Source organism: Jaculus jaculus, chromosome 8 (genome assembly GCF_020740685.1).
Source record: "Jaculus jaculus isolate mJacJac1 chromosome 8, mJacJac1.mat.Y.cur, whole genome shotgun sequence".
In the NCBI taxonomy this organism is placed as follows: Eukaryota; Metazoa; Chordata; class Mammalia; order Rodentia; family Dipodidae; genus Jaculus; species Jaculus jaculus.
In genome coordinates, this window is record NC_059109.1 from 71,802,693 (window position 1) to 71,819,961 (window position 17,269).

At 44.8% G+C, this 17,269-nt stretch overlaps 1 pseudogene; it reads left to right on the forward strand.

The window, feature by feature from the left end:
- The first annotated feature begins 3,053 nt into the window (after positions 1 to 3,053).
- Positions 3,054 to 4,767, forward strand: LOC101606752 (annotated as a pseudogene).
- Positions 4,768 to 17,269: the final 12,502 nt, after the last annotated feature.

The following is a 17,269-nucleotide window of genomic DNA, read 5'->3' on the forward strand; positions in this document are numbered from 1 at the left end:
GCGTGCGCCCCCTTGTGCATCTGGCTGACGTGGGTCCTGGGGAATCGAGCCTCGAACCGGGTCCTTAGGCTTCACAGGCAAGTGCTTTACCGCTAAGCCATCTCTCCAGCCCTGAATCTGTGATTTTTAAGATCACATATTTACATGTAAATTCCTAAAACAAAAATACGATTCAGCCGGGTGTGGTGGCGCACGCCTTTAATCCCAGCACTCGGGAGGCAGAGGTAGGAGGATCACCGAGAGTTCAAGGCCACCCTGAGACTCCATGGCGAATTCCAGGTCAGCCTGAGCCAGAGTGAGACCCTACCTTGAAAAAGAAAAAAAAAATAAAATAAAAATAAATAAAAAAAAATACGATTCACAGGCTGGAGAGAGAGCTCAGTGGTTAAAGGCACTTGCTTGCAAAGCCTGACAGCCTGTGTTCAATTTCTCAGTATACCCACATAAACCCAGATGAATAAAGTGGTGCATGCATCTGGAGTTCACTTGCAGTGGCAAGAGGCCCTGGCATGCCCATTCTCTTATTCTCTCTCTCTGTCTGTCTTTTTCTCTGTTTGTGTCTCTCTTTCCTCTTTCTCTCCTACTCTTTCTCTCTTTCTCTCTCTCCCTTCCTCCTTGCAAATGAATAAATAAAATAAATGACCCATCTGAATTGCCCATTCTTATGCACAGGTAGTGATGCTTCTCTGCCTGAGCCCTATAGGGCACAGTTGAGGGCCCCAGGCCACAGGAGGTTGCAGCAAACCTAGACCCTGATAATCTCACCTGGAGGTCGGCAGGAGTAAGGCTGCTGCTCCCCCCTCCCCACCCCACCCTCACACCTGGACATCCTGATAAGACTTAGGTTTTGGTTTCCCAGTGACCATGTGACCTTCTACGGCTCACCCAGAAGGTCCTCATATGTTAATGAGGTATCAGCCAGCAGCCCTCACAGAGCCAATCCCCCTGTGACCTGTACCTCTTACCTTTCCCCACCACTATGTGAACGCTTATAAGCCCATTCCCCTAACGAATAAATGAGCCGCCCTCTGGCACAGTCTCCCGGGTGTTTTCATGTCCACTCAAGACCCTGCTCCACTGCTGCTTGGATGCCCCTGGGAAACTGAAGTGCAGTGGCCCCAGGGTGGCCAGGAACCACAGAGCTTGGTGGTTCTATGGAGTGTCAAGCATCAAGCTCTCGGGAGCCTGCAGAGCAGTCCAGACCCCGGCTGTAACTAACACGGGAGCAGAACGTCCGAAGTGAAGGAAGGCCCGAGGCTGCATGTGGAGAGCAACACACCAATGAGAGTTCAAATGTAAACATTCGGGTAATGTTTAAATTCTATAGCTCTCAATAAAATAGGCAAGGAAAGAGGAAGAATGAGGGGTGTTGGGTGCCATCTCTAGATAAAGGCAGATGGCTTTGACCAGCACCTGGAATTGGAAATTTCCTGAAAAATGAATCATCTTGGAATTAGCTGAGCTATTAATAGTGCTGGATATCCACATCCTAAGCTTCCCTCCTTTCCTCTAGAAGATAAGCAATATACTTGGATGACAAGAAGTCATGCAAACTACCTTTCTGGGCTACTCCATCTTCTGCCAAGTCAGAGAAAAAGCAATCCTCGACACCACACTTATTGGCTCTTTCCCAAATCATGTAGGAGGAAATAATTGTCAAATTCCCTAAAATTCCTTTGGGTTGACACTTGGGTCAGGTGTTTGGTTGAGGAGTTATTATAACCATGTGGCCAAGCACCATACAGACTTGGAATGTGAGAATACAGCTTCCTTGATGTTGAACATGTTGAGGCAGGTCCACTAGCTGAACAGGCATCCACTTACTTGGGATATGTAAGCAGAGAGGAATGAAGCTGGTTCATTTCCTGCTCCTCATCCTGCATAGCTCACACATGCCTTTAAGGAGTTAGGCAGCAAACAGAAATGCTCAGAGATTTGACAGGCCAACCAGGTTGGATGCATCCTCAGACCCCTGAACCAGAGTCACAGCTCAAGGACTAACAAGGAGGTAAGGCAATCAATATAGGTGAGAAGATAGAGAGGGAAGGATGGGCTCTGATCAGGTAAGATACCCTCAGATGAGTGAAAGGACATACTCCTTTAGGGGGTATCAGAATACACATGGGAAGGAGGACAGTGCTGTTGAGGAGAGAGGCAGGAAATTGAAAATAATGGAGACATGGGAGGGATGAGACTCATAGGGACATAGGGAGATGATGATAACTGAGGAGATAGAGCAAAAGTAAAAGGCAACAGGGACAGAATGGTGGGATATAGGGATACAAGTTCAGGGGCATAACCCTTTAGTTAGGGGATTGGATCATAGTAGATATGGACACACAGAGAGAGGAAAAGATGAAACACAAAATGGGGAAAGAAGCCGGGTGTGGTGGCACATGCCTTTAATCCCGGCACACGGGAGGTAGAGGTAGAGGTAGGAGGATCACCGAGAGTTGGAGGCCACCCTGAGACTACATAGTGAATTCCAGGTCAACTAGACTGTCAACCTGAGCTAGACTGAGTCCCTACCTCAAAAAAGAAAAACAAAAACAAAACAAACAAAAAAACAGGGAAAGGATAGAGTGAGATCAGGTGATTAGAATAAATGGGTGAAGGAAAGCCACCTTTTGTTTGTGTGTGTGTATGGGTGTGGCATGTGGTATATGCTTACAAGTGTTTGCATATGTGTTTGTACATATATGTGGGGTGCATGTGGAGGCCACAAGCCAATGTCAGATATCGTCCCCTATTGCTGTCAACCTTAATTTTTTGAGACTAGATCTCTCACTGAGTCCAGAGCTCACTAATTCAGCTAGATAAGCTAACCAGCAGGCTCCTCCTTTCTCTGCCTCCCCAGCACTAGGATTAACAGGTGTGTGCCACCCATCATTTTAAGAGAATTCTGGGAATCAGAACTCAGGTCTTCATGCTTTAGTGGTAAGCAACTCATCCACTGAGTCATTTCTCCAGCTCCCTGGGGAAGCAATCTCTCAGTATTTCTGCTTTCTGTCCCCAACAGCCACAGCTTCCATCTTGACTGCACCCCAAGAGAAATGGTGCCAGCCAGACCAGAATTCAACCCCCTGGTGTTACTCCTGCTCCAAGGACTGTGGGTGGCTAATGTCTCAGTCAGTGCCAAGCCCAGCAATATGGCTTTAGCTCAGTGGTTTGAAACTCAGCATGTGCAGCCCAGCCCTCGAGCATGTGACGCAGCCATGGTCCACATCAACAACTACACAAAACACTGCAAAAACCTCCAACACTGCCAGGGAGGTCCCTGATGCCCCCAAAGCATTTCAGGCTGTTGGGAAGGCCCTTAGTTTCCCACCAGGAATAGATGGTAAGACCCTATTGCTGAAGACTCCACATACTTGGGCTACAAGGTCACTGAGAAATCCTGCTGGAACTGAGCTGATAACCTCCTCCATGTAGACCAGCAGACAGAAAGCTGGGAAAAACCACGCTGCATGCAGTTCAATAGGAGAGAGAGAAATCACCAGTGAAGATACTCAAAAGTGGACATTGCAAACCTTAGATTTGGCCAGCCAGGCCAAATGAGCTAACATGTGCAATAGTGGCATGTCTGTCATGGGGGAAACCAACTGCCCTCTAATTGGACTGAAGGCCTGTTCCATGGGAGGGAATACATCTCTGATACTAAAAACCTACAACAGGGATAGTCATAAGCCCTAAGGGTGTAACGTTTGATGCTGTCTAGCTAAATGTATATAATATACTAAGCTCATCAAACTGCCCAGTAAGCACTTCTCTTAATGTTCATGCCCATATATTAATGCTTCTCTCACTTTTGGTTAGAGAACCTTCCTTTTCAGATGGCAGTGACCTTGGGATGACTCAGAAAGCATCATGGTGCTGGGAAGAAGTGACAGAGGAGTGCTCAGCACTGAAGTATCTCTATCACATCTTCCAAGGCTCAGGGTCCATTGAGGAAGAGGTGGAAGAAAGAATGTTAAGAGCCAAAGGAAGGGTAGGACTACTTATAACATGCTCCTCCAGACACAAAATGGCCTGCATATCCATGACCTCACAGTGCCTGACACTACTTACACAAAACCATCATAATAGGAGATAAAGGTGACAACATCAAAATAAAAAAGAGACTGATTGAGAAGGGGAGGGGATATGATGGAGAGTGGAGTTTCAAAGGGAAAAGTGGGGAGAAGGAGGGAATTATAATTGGATATTGTTTACAATCTTAGAAGATGTCAATAAAAATAAATTAATTTAATTAAAAAGACCCTCAAACACTGAGCTGGAGAAATGGCTTAGTGGTTAAGGTGCTTGCCTGTGAAGCCCAAGGACCCAGGTTTGATTCCCCAGGACCCACATAAACCAGATGCATATGGTGATACATGTGTCTGGAGTTCATTTGCATTGCCTGGAGACCTTTGCATGCCCATTCTCTCTCTGTCTCTCTCTATCTCTCTCTCCCTCATAAATAAATGAATGAATAAATAGATAAAATATTAAAATAAAAACCCTCAACACCTTCCTGGATGAGCCCTTCCTCACTGTGGCCCACACCTGCCAGATCCCCAGCATGGCTTGCAAGAAAATGGCCATGAGGACTGCCACAAAAGTCAACAGTGTGTGTCCCTGGCCATGTGTGAGCATACCGCAGGGAAGTACCCAGACTGCAGGTACCGAGAGACATGTGTCTCCTGGGCTGCAGTCTGTGATCCTTCACAACAGAAGGATGGGGTGTGGTAACCACTGGTTCCTGTGCACTTGGACAAAGTCCTGTAAGCTCCCAGACTTTCTTACTTGGGCTGAGCCCTAATCTTCTCTCCAGAACTCCTCCTTGCTCTTCTTCCATGCTAAGCTGAGTTTCTTGTGCCCTTTCTGCCTCAGTCTCTAAGCTCCAAGGAGGAGATCTTTCATATTTTTGTTAATGGTTTCCAAGAAATATTCAGGGAAATGGGCTTCTTGGTCTATATCTTTGAATGTAACTCCCTTGCCCTGACTCTATTTTTTAAATATTTTTATTTATTTATTAATGGGCACTCCAGGACCTCTGGCCACTGCAAACAAACTCGACAAATGCTCCACTTTGTGCATCTGGCTTTATGTGGGTACCGGAGAATCAAACCCAGGTTGTTAGGCTTTGCAGACAAGTGCCTTAACTACTAAGCAATCTCTCCAGCCCTGCCCTGTCTTTTTCTAAATTTATTTGTTTATTGTTTACTTGAGAGAGAGAAAAAAAATGGTCATGATGGAGACTCCTGCCATTGCAAATTAACTCCAGATGCATGCACTACCTTATGTACCTGAACTTTACATGGGTCCTGGGGAATTGAACCCTGAACTGTCATGCTTTGCAAGGAAGTGCCTTTAACCTATGAGCCATCTCTCTAGTCCCCTACCCTGAATTATAGCAACACAACAAGGGGAAGAAATATGTGGAGAGGAGCATATGGAATGTATAGACATTGCTTTTTCCATTTGTAAGCTAGAAAATTTCCCAGCTCTGACTTGGTGAGGTGATGGCTGGAAGAAGACAAAGAAATTCTGCATCCTATTTAGCCTTTCATGATCTGTCCGTGTGAATTGTCTAATCCCTGGTGAGACAGACTTGGCAGGGATTACTTGCCTCCTTTGTGGATGAAGAAATTGAGGTGTTAGAAAGCTTAATGATGTTTCTCTCTCTGTCTGTTGCTCTCAAATAAATAAGAATAAACAACAAAAAAATATTTAAAAAAGAAAGAAAGCTTAATGAAAGAGCTCGTCCAGTGGGTCAACATAGAACTAGACTTAAAAAGAAATGTCCCTAATCTAAACACTGTACTACTGCACCAGTTGGGCAAGAAAGGAGACTATGGCAGAGATAAGAAAAGTAAGCAAGAGTTCGCTGATGAGAAAATGAATCCTGTGAGCTCTGCAGAGCTGAGTACCCTGTGCTGGCTCCTGTAAAGGTCATTAACCTCTCTAGCCAAAACATTTTTTTCTATGCAGTGCCCCAGGATCTTAATTCATTCTCTCTCCTCTTTCTCTAGTCTACTGTCCTTCCAACCTGGGTCCTGGGCCTGGCTGTGGCTGGATCTCCTTGGCCTCAAGGCATAGGGTAAAGGAAGTTTCATACCTCTGTTCCAGGATCACATTTCCCTTGACCTTAAGGGACTTCCGTGGCCCAGAGTACGCTTGTCACAGACTGATGAAGCTGCCAGAGTTTCCTTCCTCATGATGTGATTGCCCTGCCTCAGTGTGTCCCTGGCTCTCCACACTGGCAATCTTCCCACGCCTGAGGGGTTAAGATGAGAAATGCCATCTTCCTGTCCCTTTGGACTGCAAGCACTATTTCTCTCTCTCATGAGTTGAGCTGCAGAAGCTCTGGCTTTGGGTCGCCTGAGTCCTGGGTACCCCACCTTTATTGGCTGACCATTCCCACCCCTTCTCTCTTCCTTTATCTCAGTGCCACATGCACTGGTCTCATGCCTAGCCTACCTTAGAGCCAACCACAGTGTCAGATCTTCTTGCCCCTGCCTAAGTATTTTACTTGCCTGTCCAAGCTATTTTACTTTTAACTAGAGTCAGATAAGCTTGGGAGTCACAGAATCAGGTATAAATCATGGCCAAGTTATTACCAGCTAAGTGACCTTGAGCACTATTAAAGGAGAATAGTAGAAGAATTGCTTTTTTAAAATATTTTTGTTGGGCTGGAGAGATGGCTTAGCGGTTAAGCGCTTGCCTATGAAGCCTAAGGACCCCGGTTCAAGGCTCAGTTCCCCAGGTCCCACGTTAGCCAGATGCACAAGGGGGCCCACGCATCTGGAGTGGCGCGCCCATTCTCTCTCCCTCTATCTGTCTTTCTCTCTGTGTCTGTCACTCTCAAATAAATAAATAATTTTAAAATATATTTTTTTGTTTATTTTTATTTAGTTGAGAGTGACAGACAACAGAAAGAGACAGATAGATAGAGAGAGAATGGGCACGCCAGGGCCTCCAGCCACTGCAAACAAATTCCAGATGCATGCACCACCTTGTGCATCTGGGGTACATGGGTCCTGGGGAATCGAGCCTCGAACCGGGATCCTTAGGCTTCATAGGCAAGTGCTTAACTGCTAAGCCATCTTTCCAGCCCCAGAATTGCTTTTTTTTTAAATAGGTGATCAGCCAAGGATAGAGGCCCAAGGAGATGCTACCTTACCTACCATGGCAGAACTAGAACTTGTAGCTGATCCTGTCTCATTGAAAACAGCGGTAAGCAACACGCCCCAGCAATAGCTTCCTGCTTCTTCAAGTTCCTGGGCTGCTTGTCACACCTGGATGGGCTGTCAGCCCATCCTCCCCCCCCCCCCACAGGGTCTCACTCTAGCCCAGGCTGACCAGGAATTCACTATGTAGTCTCAGGATTGCATCGAACTCACAGATCCTCCTACCACTGCCTTCCAAGTGCTGGGATAAAAGGTGTAAGGCACCATGCCCAGCCTTGAGTCAGCTTCTTGAGTCCACCAACCAATCAGATCTCTCTCTTACACACTTGAGCCTGAAGATGAGGCACATCCTAATTGGATGTTTGATCCATATGAAGGGGCCTAAAAAATATGTGGGAAGGGCTGGAGAGATGGCTTAGCTGTTAAGCGCTCGCCTGGAAGCCTAAGGACCCCGGTTCGAGGCTCCATTCCCCAGGACCCATGTTAGCCAGATGCACAAGGGGGCGCACAGGTCTGGAGTTCATTTGCAGTGGCTGGAGGCCCTGGTATGCCCATTCCCTCCCTCCTTCTCTCTCTCTCTTTCTGTCTGTCACTCTCAAATAAATAAATAAAAATAAACAAAAATAATAATAAAGAGCAGCACTCAAGGTGAACTTACAGAAAGAAAATCCCTGGTAATTAATTAGATGGTACTTAAAAAATATATATATATGTGGGAAAATCTTGTCCCTCACATTCTCCTGGCTCCTGCCTCTCCTGGTCCTTGCTTTGGTAAGGAAGGATTTCTTTGTATCTGGGCACTTTCCTATCTTGTTTTTGCATGCTTTCTCACTTTGTTACATGTATGGTCTCTCTTTAAGCTCTGAGACCTTTCCTGTCTCTAAATCCTCCTGACCCTCTGTGTGTGTGTGTGTGTGTCAGGGGGGCTCTTGGCTTGGACTCACATGCTTTGCTTTCCACATGTGTAAGCCCTTTCTGTAGAAATTTATCCCCCTACCCAGACTTTTCCCTATGTGAGGAAGACTTTCTTTGTCTCTCCTCCCACTCACCAGCTAGACAGGGAAGGGGGACATTTTTTAAATATTTATTTGCAAATCAGAGAGAGAGAGAGAAGAGAGACAGAGAGTGAATAGGCACACCAGGGCTTCTAGCTACTGCAAACGAACTCCAGAAGCATGTACCACTGTGTCTATGGCTTATGTGGGTCCTGGGGAATAAAACCTGGATCCTTAGGCTTTGCAAGCAAGTACCTAAACTGCTAAGCCATCCCTCCAGCCTAGGGAAATTTGTTTTGGCTTGGGCTTCAAACTAGCCTTCCCTCTGTTATCCTGACTCCCTAAAATAAACCTCATAGTTCATAATTTACCTTTCTAGGAGTCTGTGTTTTCATTTCTTTGCTAAGCTGGGCAAGGACCAAAGCTTGGGGTCCATGGGCCTAGGATCTCCTGTATCTTTATGGAATTTAATCCCTTCTTGGATCCAAAATCCTGGATCACTGTTACTGAAACTTTCTTCAGGTTTGTACCATCAAGCAAAATGGGAATAATCCTACCTACCAAAGATGGCAGGAAGGTTTAGAAATTTTTTTTTTTAATTTATTTGAGAGCGACAGACACAGAGAGAAAGACAGATAGAGGGAGAGAGAGAATGGGCGTGCCAGGGCCTCCAGCCTCTGCAAACGAACTCCAGACGCGTGCGCCCCCTTGTGCATCTGGCTAACGTGGGACCTGGGGAACCAAGCCTCGAACCGGGGTCCTTAGGCTTCACAGGCAAGCGCTTAACCGCTAAGCCATCTCTCCAGCCCTAGAAATGATATTTAAGAAGCTCTGGCAGGGCTGGAGGTATGGCTTAGCTGTTAAGGTACCTGCCTGCAAAACCTAATGACCCAGGTTCAATTCCGCAGTACTCACAGCCAGATGCACAAAGTGGCACATGTGTCTAGAGTTCATTTGCAGATGTTGGAGGCACTGGAGTACCCATTCTGTCTATCTCTCTCTTCTATTTGTCTATCTCTGCTTATAAATATGTAAATTATATGTATATATGTCTGGCAGGGCTGAAGAGATGGCTTAGTAGTTAAGGAGTATGCCTGCAAAACCTAAGAACCCATGTTTGATTCCCCAGGTCCCACGTAAGCCAGATGCACCTGTAGTCCAATTACAGTGGCCGGAGGCCCTGACATGCCAATTCCCTCTCACACTTGCTTTCTCTTACTTTCATTCTCTCATTTAAAAAAATCTCTAAGCCGGGCATGGTGGCACACTACTTTAATTTTTAATTCCAGCACTTGGAAGGCAGAGGTAGGTGGTGGATCACTATGAGTTCACGGCCACCCTGAGACTACATAGTGAATTCCAGGTAAGCCTGAGCTAGTAGAGTGAAACCCTACCTCGAACCCCTACACCCCACACCAAAAATATCTAGCAAATGATAGTTACGGTCATAGTAACAGTAGCAGTATCCACCCGCAAGTAACAGACCAAAGTAAGCACCCCACCAAGTTTCCCAGGGACTTTGTTCTGCTAGTGATGTTTATGAGTATCCTAAAGGTCTGTCTACAGGTGGAGTGCTAAAGGTAGTTTGATAGAATGAGGGGAGAAGGTAGGAAGGATGAGCAAAGAAACTTAGGCTGAGGTTGTATCTCAGTAGTATTCTAGCCCAGCATGTACAAAACCCTAGTTTTAATCCCTAACTAGAGAGAGAGAGAAAAAGAAAGAGAGAAAGGTAAAGGAGAAGGGCTGGCAGTGAGGCAGGGACCATAGAAATAAAGAATAAAGAGAAAGAAAGAAAGAAAGAAAGAAAGAAAGAAAGAAAGAAAGAAAGAAAGAAAGAAAGAAAGAGAGAGAGAGAAAGAAAAAAGAAGGAAGGAAGGAAAGGGAATCTAAGCACACATTATGGATAAAGGCCAAATTTTGGAAACGTTTCCATCATAGAATGGACTTCTAGGCTATTCAAATAATTTTAAATTTTTATACCCAAAGCTAATCAATTTACTTACTTGCTATTCCTGTGGTTACCAGGCTATGCATTCAGAGTATGTGTGTGTTATTAAAGATGGAACCTAGCACATGCTAGGCAAGTATTCTACTGTAACTAGCAGACAGAGAGAAAGATATTCTAAAAAGACACTTGTGCCATTTCCTTTGGCTATCAGACTATTAAAATAATGAACCCCCATAAATTGGAATTGACCCAAGAATCTCATAGTGGAAGAGAGCAAACCCCAAAACTTGATGCCAGTCAGAAGAGAAACTTATCTCCTCCAGAGCGGAATTCCACATAGTGCTGGCAATTTCCAGGAGAGACTGGTTCCCATACAATGATGAATGAGACACTATCTTGACCAGGACAGCTTCTCTGTTCATAGCTCTGGCCCATTATTTAAACCCAAGCCTTATGACAGGACACCAAAGATGGACTTGGGGTGAGGGTCACTGGATCTCTTTGTCTCTCTTGCCAATATGACAACATTGAATAAATTGGTTAATTTCTGCTTTTCAGTATTAATTTGTCTTTTTTTTTTTTTTTTTTTTTTTTTTAGTTTTTTGAGGTAGGGTCTCACTCTAACTGAGGGTGACCTGTAATTCACTATGTAGTCTCAGGGTGGCCTTGAACTCGTAGCGATCCTCCTACCTCTGCCTCCCGAGTGCTGGGATTAAAGGTGTGCACTTCATGCCCGGCTTTTGGTAGTTTTTTGTTTGTTTATTTTTTTTTAATTTTTTTAAATTTATTTATTTATTTATTTGAGAGCGACAGACACAGAGAGAAAGACAGAGAGAGAGAGAGAGAGAGAATGGGCGCGCCAGGGCTTCCAGCCTCTGCAAACGAACTCCAGACGCATGCGCCCCCTTGTGCATCTGGCTAACGTGGGACCTGGGGAACCGAGCCTCAAACCAGGGTCCTTAGGCTTCACAGGCAAGCGCCTAACCACTAAGCCATCTCTCCAGCCCTGTTTGTTTATTTTTTTTATTTTTTTTTTTTTGTTTGTTTGTTTGGGTTTTTTTGAGGAAGGGTTTTACTCTATCCAAGGCTGACCTGAAATTCACTATGTATTCTCAGTCTAGCCTCAAACTCTTGGCAATCCTCCTATTTCTGCCTCATGAGTGCTGGGATTAAAGGCATGTGTCACTACACTGGGCAGTTTGGGTCTTTTGCTTGCTTATTATGGACAGGTGGCTGAGCCCAGTATGTTTGCGCTGCTAAGGCCACAGGCTCTGACCCTAACTCCAATAACACTACCACTGGGCTACATCCCCATCCCACTATATATTTATTCTAAATAAATGATTTTTAACTGAATAACATAGAAAAGTAAGATACTTGGGAGCACTTGATTTCTTTTTTTGGTAGTTTTTTTGAGGTAAGGTCTCACTGTAGCTCAGATTGACCTGGATTTCACTATGTAATCTCAGGGTGGCCTTGAACTCATGGTGATCCTCCTACCTCTGCCTCCTGCGTGCATGCGCCACCACACCCGGCTTGACTTCTTTTTTTTAAAACAACTCTTTATGTTTTGGGTAATGTTGTTTTTGCTTACTTGGGGCACAGTCTCACTCTAGCCCAGGCTGACCTGGAATTCATAGCAGTCCTCCTACCTCAGCCTCCCAAATGCTAGGATTAAAGGCAGGTACCGCCACACCCAAGTACTCTTTATTGATGATTTTTTTTTCTTATGGCTATTAGTTTGGAGATAGAAATCCTCACAAACTTTTAAACTGGCTAAAAGTATGCCTTTAATTTCCCAAGGTGAAATGAATTATAAATAGCTTTTTTCTTGGAAAACTAGTTACCTAAACAGTATTAATAACAAACTCCTCCCTCCCTTCCTTCCTTCCTTCATTCCTTCCTTCCTTCCTTCCTTCCTTCCTTCCTTCCTTCCTTTCTTGCTTTCTTTCCTTCCTTCTTTCTTTCTTTATTCTTTCTTATGCAGAGAGTGAGAGACTGAGCATGCAAGGGCTTCTTGCCATTGTAAATGAACTCCAGATACATGTGCCACTTGGTGCATCTGACTTTATATTGGCACTAGAGAATTGAACCTGAGCCAGCAGGCTTTGCAGGCAAGCATCTTATCTGCTGAGCCATCACTCCAGCCTAAGACCCTGTCTTAAAAAGGAAAAACAAATGGGCTGGAGAGATGGCTTAGCGGTTAAACGCTTGCCTGTGAAGCCTAAGGACCCCGGTTCGAGGCTCCATTCCCCAGGACCCACGTTGGCCAGATGCACAAGGGGACGCACACGTCTAGAGTTCGTTTGCAGCGGCTGGAGGCCCTGGCGTGCCCATCCTCCCTCCCTCCCTCTCTGTCTCTGTCTCTCTCTCTCTCTGCCTTTCTCTCTCCATCTGTCACTCTCAAATAAAATAAATAAACAAAAATTTTTTTAAAAAATTAAAAAAGAAAAAGGAAAAACAAAATCTGGGGAGGTAGCTCAATGGTTAAAGGTCTGTGTGCGTGTGTGGTAGTTTGAATAGACGGCCCCCAATATATTGAGTGTTTTCTTACAGTTTGTAATTTAGATCTGCAGCCACCTGCTGGAGGAGGTGTCACTGGGTGGATCTTATGGTACAGCCCTAAGGTGTGATGGTGGATTTGAGATTTCAGTCTAAAGATGTGCAAAGTGCCTGAGTTCCTGAAGAGTGCTGTGTGGCTTTGGGTTTTGGGCTAGTGGCTTCTCTGTCTGTGTTTGGGCCTGTGAAGGCAGGCCAGCTTCTTCTGCCATTATGGAACTTCCCCTGGATCTGTAAGCTTCAATAAATATTCCTTCCTCCATAACTGTGCCTGGTCTGCAAGTTCATCTCAGTGAACCTGAAGCTGTCTGCCACAGCAGGTGTGCCACCACAAACAGAATGCAAGACTCATCACTTTTGGCATCTGGCTTTATGTAGGTGGCTAGGTAATTGAATCCAGGCTGGCAGGCTTTGCAAGTAATCACCTTTAACAGATGAACGATCTCTCTAGCCCTGGCCTTGATTTTTTGTGCTGATATCAGGATTACCAAGAAAGCAGGATTCTTTCTCATTTCCCTAATTATTCTATGGTTTCATCTGCAGCCCTGGTGAAATGTGATGGCTAATTCTCTCCTCAGGTCCTGCATCCATCTGAAAAACAGAAGCAAATTCTCCAGTGGAAAGTGAAGTCAGCACAGGTTAAATGGGAAAACCATTGTTAGTTTAGGGAGAATTTAATAGGTGTAGGCCCTCTTGTAGCCTAAGATTGATGGGAGCTTGATATTGGAGAGCAAACTCATTATCTGGATATGATCCTGACTTGTTTCCCAGTTCCAGATATGGGTTCCTTTCCCCTGAGCAGATCTGTTAGCCAATACAAGAGCAGTTGGTTACCCACCATGGCTATATGCCACTACTGCACTTGTGTAAGCATCACATCAGGTTGTTTGCTTCTGAGTAGCTTAGGCCTTGAGTGGCTCAGACAGATGTTGGCCACTTTCCCCCAGTAGCTCATGTACCACCTTCTGACACCAGACAGGCTGTCTGGGGACTGGCTTTCTTACAGATTCCAGCCAGGTCTCTCCCTGTTCTATACAGACAGCATGTGGTGTCTTTGGCAGTAGGTTTTTTTTTTTAAATAATTAACAACTTCCATGCTTGTAAACAATATCCCATGGTAGTTCCCTCCCTCCCCCCCACCACCACTTTCCCCTTTGAAACTCCACTCTCCATCATATTCCTTGGCAATAGGGTCTTAACATTAACTTCTGGTGGGTAATCAAGTGCTCTGACAGTGCGCAGGAGCAAACCTGGTCCGTGGCAGGTAGGTAGGAGATAGGGTGGAAGTCCGGGTGGTGGGGAAAGGGAGGAAAGCCATGGGAGGGAGGGAGGAATGAGAGCCTACTGACCTGCATCTGCAGAGCCTACAAGTAGTGCAGGAGCAAACCTGATCCTCAGCATGGCAGCTGGCATGGCAGCTGGGACAGCTGCTTGAGGGTTCTGGGGGTCTAGTGGGCTACCCAAGAGCATGGGAATCAGTACCCCCACACATATCAGAGGTCTGTTAGGACCTGCATACCCTAAAATCCCCACCCACCTTGCCTTTCCTTTTTGGCAAGATGAAGCATGGTTAGGCAGATGCCATCTTGAAGCCTTGAATTTTTGATCCTCCTGCCACCACTTCCTGAGTGCTAAGGTTACATGCATGAGCCACCACACCTGTTTACTAAATAAAAAATTCTAAAGTGGTAGCTGGGCACGTTAGTATACTCCTTTAATCCCAGCATCTGGAAGCAGAAATAGGAGGGTTTCCATGAGTTCAAGGCCATCCTGAACTACATAGTGAATTTCAGGTCAGCCTGGACTAGAGAGAAACTCTACCTCAAAAAATCAAAAACAAAACCAAAAGCTCAGTGGTGCTTGGATAGTATACAGGAAGCCTTGAATTTGATCTTTAGCACCAGGGAAAGGAAAAAGAAAGGGCAGGGCAGGGCAGGGCAGGGGAAATTTCTAAAGTAATCTAGGCATCATAGCTCATCCCCACAATCCCTGTACTCAGAGGCTGAGGCAGAAAGATCTCTTAGAGTTTGAAGCCAGCCTGACCTACAGAACAAATTCCAGACCAGCTTAGGCTACAGAATAAGACTTATGTTAAAAAAAAAAAAAAAGTTCTTGGCTACTTCCAGGTAAGATTATGGCATAGTAGCCATGCCAAAGCAGCCTAGGGAGGGAAATAAACAGAAAAACAACAAAATTCCCTCTTCTACCAAAAAGTGAAGGTGTATAAGTTATTATTAACCACAGCAGAGAAGCAGAAGAGACTAAGATCTTCCAGTAAGGAGGATACTGGTCAGAATCCCACTGAGGCCCTAGCAGCCCTGGTCTGCCTAGCTGCCACAGAGCTGCAGAGGAGCAGAAACCAGGGGGAGGGGTTTTCCATTCACATCAGCCTCCTCACAAAGTCAAGAAACCTGAAGGGGAAGACAGCAGGGACCAACTGAGCAGCTGTTGAAGGAGAAAACAAACAGGACCAGCTGAGTAGCTCCAGTACACTTCCAGACATCCTGTACAGCCTCCCATCCCCAAATCACCAGTGCTGTGAACCTCCAGAGAACTCATTCACCACCACCACCCCACTTCCCCCCACCACGCCACCACCACCACACAGCACCCAGCCAATCAGAACACCTGATTCACAGCACAACAGAGAGAGATTGAGACGGGCACTCACTGGTGAGATTAAAAGTCATCTCAAAAGGTAACAGGGCCTACTCACACAAAGGCAGGTACATAGGCCTGCACTGGAAGTGCTAATCTCTTTCCATGTCAGGGCAGGTTATGTCTTACTACATATGCTTGGTTGGCTTTACCATTCTCAAATAAACTGTATTTTTGTGTTGACGATTATTCCCTTTGATATTTCCTGATTTACAGGGCCTTTGTCTTTTTCTTCTGTCATTATTGAGGGCAGGGTGTGACTTGACCCCAGGCCGAACTGTAACCCATTTTACACCAGAAATCTTAACCCATAGGGACTTTGGCTTTAATAAATATATCTGGTTTGTTTGTTTGTTTGTTTGTTTTTAAGAGGTAGGGTCTCACTCTAGCTCAAGCTGACCTGGAATTCACCATGGAGCCTCAGGGTGGCCTCAAAATCATGGCGATCCTCCTACCTCTGCCTCCCGAGTGCTGGGATTAAAGGCATGTGCCACCACACCTGGCTGTATTATCTGTTTATTTTAATCCTCACTCTTGCATAAATATTCTTTGCTGGTTTGGATTGGATGTGTATATTGCTCAGTTGAATTTTAGACTTTGCCAGTACTTGCTCTACCCAATTTACTAGAATACTTGAATACCAGGCAAACTCAACACCCAGGGTCACTTCTGCTATTTTCTTGGACCATAAGAGCTACACCTGATACCTAAAACTCCTACCCTGAAGATATATAAAGTCAGATTTACATGGCTAAGAACACTGCAGATAATTAGTAAACCCAAGCATCAAATTAACTCAAAACAAAAATCTCTATCTTATAATACAAGAAACACAAATGATCAAGACAGTACAATCCCACCAAAAATTATAAATCCATCAGAAATGACCCCCAGTGAGACTATTTTAGATGAAATGCCTGAAACAGATTTCAAAAAAGAAAAAAAAATGATTATATCTATACGCAAAGGAATCAAAGAAGAAAACTTCTGAAACAGAACACAGGAAACCAACTTAATGAAATAAGGAGGTCAATACAAGGCATGAGTAAAGTAATATAAATAATTTCACAATACCAATCATAAATATTAGAAATGAAAAACAGAGTAAGTCAAGTAGAAAAATCTATAGAAAATCGCACTAGTAGAAAGGATCAAGGAGCCAGGTGTGGTGGTGTATGCCTTTAATCCTACCACTGGGGAGGCAGAGGTAGGATTACCATGAGTTCCAGACCACCCTAAGACTACATAGGAAATTTTAGGTCATCCTGAACTAGAGTGAAACCCTGCCTCAAAAAAAAAGGCAGGGGGGGGATGAATCAAGGGGAGGACAAAATATCTAAACTAAAAGAACAGGTAGCAGATCTAATATAGTCCAACAAAGAGAAAGACAAACTAATAGGAAGGCATGAATTGGAATTTCAAGACATACAAGATACTATGAAAAGATCAAACATAAGAATTCAGAGCATAGTAGAAGGAAAAGAATCTTACTCCAAAGACATAGTAGGTATTTTCAGCAAAACCATAGAAGAAAACTTCTTCCAAGTAGGGAAAGTGATGTCAATACAGATACAGGAAGCCTTTGAAGGGCAACAGACAAAATCAGTAAAATAAAATGAACCTCTCACAGTCATATTATAGTTAAACTAGAAAACACACAAACCAAAGAAAATATATTGAAAGCACTTAGAAAAATCAAGTCACGACTGAGTAAAGGAAAGGTGGAGGGAGGGCTAATCAAAATCTAAGAGGAGATAAATAAATCATATGGAATCCTCCCATTTTGGACAATGGAACACTCAGGAGCCATAAATCATTGCCAGAAAATTTTCAGTGCCAGGTATGGGATACCTTCCAGTGAGTTGTTGGCCAGGGAGGTCCCTGATGCCCCCAAATCATTATAGGCCATTGCCGAGGCCCTTGGTTTCCCACCAGGA